Here is a 5,000-nt window from a genome sequence, read left to right on the forward strand (position 1 = left end):
GGGCGGAATGGACGCGGAGGACGGCAATCCGAGAGAGGGAAACAAGACAAGAAGGTAGGGGGAGGAGGTAAGGATAGGCCAGGCAGGGAAGTAGAGAGGCGGAAAAAGCAGTCCAAGGCAGGCGGACCGAAGGTAGAGAGAAGAGACCGAAGCGGTCGGAGCTGGAAAACTAGCGTGTTAACCCAAAGAAAGCGAGCTAGCGCAATGAAGTGGGGTTGCAACGCGGCGATCGCTGGGAGAGGAGGAAAGAAATACTCGCCAGTGGCGCCATGTTGAAAAACCACTAGACCGCAGGGTGTGTAACAGAAAATCACGTAGCGGAACAACCGCTCGTCCTACCAGCGCGTAACCGCCAACGCGGATACAAACGCCAAACAGGACGGCGAGTGACAGTATGCCCCCTCCTAGAGCGTAGGACCCCCGGCTTAAAGGGGAAACGGGCATGAAATTGAGCCAACAACCGAGGGGCATGAATGTTCGAAGCTGGTTCCCACGAGTCCTCCGACCTAGGGTAACCCTTCCAGGACACCAAATACTCCAACCGACCACGGTAGTGGCGGGAGTCGCGTAAAGAAGATACTTCATATTCCATGGAGGAATCCACCTGAGGAAAGGGCTGATCGGGAACAGCTCTCTGGTGGACGTCCGGAATGAAAGGTTTGAGAAGAGAGGCATGGAAGACAGGATGAATGCGGTGGAGGTAAGAAGGTAGTTTAAGTCGAAAGGAAACAGGATTTATTTTGGAAAGTATGGGAAAAGGACCCAAAAAGCGAGGAGAGAGTTTGGAAGGGTGAACCCATCGCGGCAAGAACCTGGTGGACAACCAGACCTTGTCCCCTTCCTTCCATTCAGGGCAAGGCCTACGATGTTTGTCCGCTTGGGTTTTGTTGTATTGACGACTCTTTTCCAAACATCTTTTGGCAGTGATGTGTGCATCAGAAATAGACTGCAGTACCTCTTCAGCCGTCGGGGAATTGGTGGGCGACGGAATGTAGGGAAGAAGAGATCTTGGGTGTACTCCATAGGTGCAAAAGAAAGGAGAGAGTCCAATGGCTGTATGAAATGAGTTATTATAAGTAAACTCTGCCGTAGGGAGCAGAGATACCCAATTGTCCTGAAGACGATTGCTGTAGCACCTAAGGTACTGTTCCAATGTGGCGTTAAGACGCTCAGTTTGACCGTTGGTCTGAGGGTGGAACCCAGACGACAGAGCACGTTCCATACCAAGACGAGAACAAAGAGCCTTCCAGAACTTAGAAATGAATTGGCTGCCACGATCCGAGATGATCTTGTCAGGAAGACCATGGAGACGGAAGATATCCTGGGCGAAAACCTCAGCCATCTCGGTAGCGGTGGGAAGGCCAGGCAATGGGGAAAAGTGAGCCAGTTTAGTCATGGTGTCAACTGTAACCATAATACATGAGCAGGAGTTGGAAACAGGAAGTTCTACAATGAAATCCGTAGAAAGCAAGCCCCAAGGGCGAGAGGGTACCTCAGGTTGGGTGAGAAGACCCAAAGGTTTGCCAGTAATGGACTTCGTCATGGCGCAAACCGGACAACCGAGTATGTATTCCTCTACATCCTTTTTGAGTTCTGGCCAAAAAAAAGAACGAGCGATAGATTCTGCAGTATTAAGCTTCCCACGATGACCTGCAGCGAGTGAATCATGACACCAATTTATGATCTTATGACGTAGTGGACCGGAAGGTATGTATAAGCGGTGGTGGAGGAATAGCAGACCCTCCTTCTTACTGAAGGATCTCTCTCCTCTGAGCAGTGGAACAGTCCCTTCCGAAGCAACACCAGCACGAACCTCTTCTAAAAAGGTTTTAGCAACTGTTAAGATCCTATTCCTGTGGAACATCGGCTCTGGGGTATGTCTTTTTTCTTCGCCTATGGGACCCTTCCGAGAGAGAGCATCTGCAAGAGTATTGTTTGAACCAGGCAAGTAGGTAATTTGCAGATCGTATTGAGCAAAGAAATATGCCCAGCGAGCCTGCCTGGAGTTGACACATTCCATATTCTGAAGAACTTTGAGATTCTTATGGTCCGTCCTGATGATAACGGTCTGCCTTGCTCCCATCAATAGATGTCGCCAGGTTTCACAAGCTTGTTTTATAGCTAGCAATTCTTTTTCCAGTACGGAGTAGTTGAGTTGGCTGGGAGTCAACGTCTTGGATAGGTAGCAAATGGGGTGCTCTCGTTCCTCGAAAACTTGTAGCAGCACCGCTCCAATAGCCATGGCCGAGGCATCAGTCTCGACGAGGAACTGTCTATTCTGGTCGGGATGGCGCAAAATGGGAGCAGTACAAAAGAGGTTCTTGAGATTGTGAAAGCTCTGTTCTGCTTCCGAAGTCCAGCTAAATGGATTGTTGGTCTTCTTGAGTAAAGAAGTAATAGGGAGAACAACTTCAGAAAAGTTTGAGATGAATGAGCGATAGAAATTAGAAAGCCCTAAAAACCTTTGGACCTCCTTGATCGAAGTAGGAGAAGGCCAGTCCAGAATAGCTGACACTTTGCTGGGATCCATGGCGATACCTCTCTCAGAAAGGTGATACCCTAAATAGGGCACTGAGGTAGCCGCAAAAGTACACTTCTCAGGTTTGACAAGAAGTTGGTTGTCTTTAAGTCTTCCCAGAACACTTTGTACATGATTTTTGTGATCCTCTAGAGTGCCGGAAAATATCAGAATGTCGTCCAGGTATATGATCATGGAAACAGACAATAAGTCTGAAAACATCCGATCCATAAACCGTTGAAAAACGGCAGGAGCATTAACCAAACCAAAAGGCATGACGCGGTACTCAAATAAGCCAAAAGGAGTGCGAAAAGCGGTCTTCCATTCGTCTCCTTTGGCGATGCGTAACAGATGATAAGCATTTCTGAGGTCTAATTTAGTGAACCAACGTGCACCTTGAACAGCTTCGATGATCTCATGAATTAATGGCATAGGATACCGATCCCGGATGGTAACTTTGTTGAGACCCCGGTAATCGATACAAGGACGCAAGTCAGTAGAGTCCCTCTTTTTAATGAAGAACAAAGAAGCTCCGGCAGGAGATTTGGAAGATTGAATGAGCCCATTCTGAACATTGGCATCAAGATAATCTCTTAGAACCTTTCTTTCTGCTTGAGTTAAAGAGAACATCCTACAGAAGGGGACCAATGCATTTGGTTCTAAGTCTATGGTACAATCTTCTGGTCTATGGGGAGGTAAAGTCGCTGGTTTTTTCTCGACAAATACCTCCAAGTATGGGGAACAGTACAGAGGTAGAGCATGAACCCCAGACAGCTGCGTGGTAGACCCCGTAACAACCTGAGGAAGACCGTCGTCAGAAAAACAGTTGAGTTTGCAATAGGAAGAACAAAACTGTAGTTGGTTATCCGCCCAATTGACATGGGGATTATGCTTCCTGAGCCATGTGATGCCAAGAATAACCGGAAAATGGGCAGCTCGAATAATGTCGAAACGGATAGTCTCGGTATGTTGAAAAATGGTCACTGATAGATCTTCAGTGGTGTGAGTTATGGGACCTGAAGAAAGAGGAGAACCATCGACTCCTTCAACCTTTTGATCTTCTTTGCGAGGTAAGGTGCGAAGACCCATTCTTTTTGTCCAGATGATGTCGACAAAATTTCCGGCGGCCCCGCAGTCCAAAAGTGCAAGGCACTCAACCGCTCTGCCGTTGACCTTGATAATAACGGGTAGAACCATAAGCCTGGAATCCTCGGGGATGTAAGGAGCCGAAATCGAGAGAGAAACATAGGGACTGGTGAATGAGTCTGAAGCCCCTCGGAACCAGGTCCCTACTGGCGCCGAGGGAAACCGTTTCCCTGTCGTTTCTGAGGAAGAACAGAACATTCCTTCAGGAGATGTTGATCCGACCCACAATAGGCACATAGACCTTTTTCCTTCCTTCTTCTTCTTTCTGCAGTGGAAAGAGGTCCTCTTGTAGATCCAATCTGCATGGGTTCATCTGAGGTATGGGAAGGAGAGGAGGAGATAGAGGATGGGGCGGAATCGGAAAAATGAACAGTAGTTCGTTGTTTACGGCGTTCTGACCGTCGCTCCTGCAGTCTATATTCAATCTGTAAGGCTGCGGAAAGTAAATCAGAAAAAGAAGGTTGTCTGGAAGATCTGGCGAGTTCGTCTTTGATTTCTTCCTTGAGGCCTCGCCGGAATATGGCAAATTGTGCCTGTTCAGACCACCCAGCTCCCGAAGCCAATCTCTTGAATTCTGAAATATACGATAGAACATCCAATGACCCTTGACGGATATCCAGCAGGTCTTCGCAGGCAGTGTAAGTCAGTTCGGGTCTCTCAAAGGTTTGCTGTAACAGGGTCTGAAAACCCGCAAAATCATGTAGGATGGGATTAGATCCGGTAACCAGCGGAGTAGCCCATGCCAGGGCATTGCCGGTCATGTTAGATATCATGAACCCGATCTTAGTCTGGTCGGTAGCAAAAAGCCGGGGCCTGAAAGTGAAATATACTAAACAGGCCTCCAAAAATTCTTTTACTTTTTTAGGAGTTCCATCGAACTTCCCAGCCGAAAGAGCCATAACAGGGAGTTCTGGGGATTGAGGTTCACGGGCAGTAACCATCTGTTTCAAGACCACATTCTCTGCCTTCACATTTTGTAACTCTTGGGATAATCCCTGGACAGCCTTCCATAGTTCTTGTATTTGATCTTCTGCCGACATTTCTACTGGTTGGCGTTGCAATCTGTCCTGAATGGTAGATTCCGCTAATTCCCGTTCCTCCCCACTCTCCTCACCTGATTCAAAGTCCTCCGGTTGCAGCTTTCGGTGAGATAGATAATCCTTCTCCTTTTTATGTAGAACGTATCTGTCGCGAGAGGAAGCCACAGTGAACGCTAAAATATAGCAAACCTGAGGCCCCCTTCCCGAGTCCAGACAAAGCGAAGGGAAAAAGCCAATCAAGGCAGAAAAAACCCTTCAAGGAGTGTGGCGGCTGGAGGGGATCCGGAGCCAGCGGT

This window comes from Ambystoma mexicanum, chromosome 2q (assembly GCF_040938575.1).
Source record: "Ambystoma mexicanum isolate Mex_15411 chromosome 2q, UKY_AmexF1_1, whole genome shotgun sequence".
NCBI lineage: Eukaryota > Metazoa > Chordata > Amphibia > Caudata > Ambystomatidae > Ambystoma > Ambystoma mexicanum.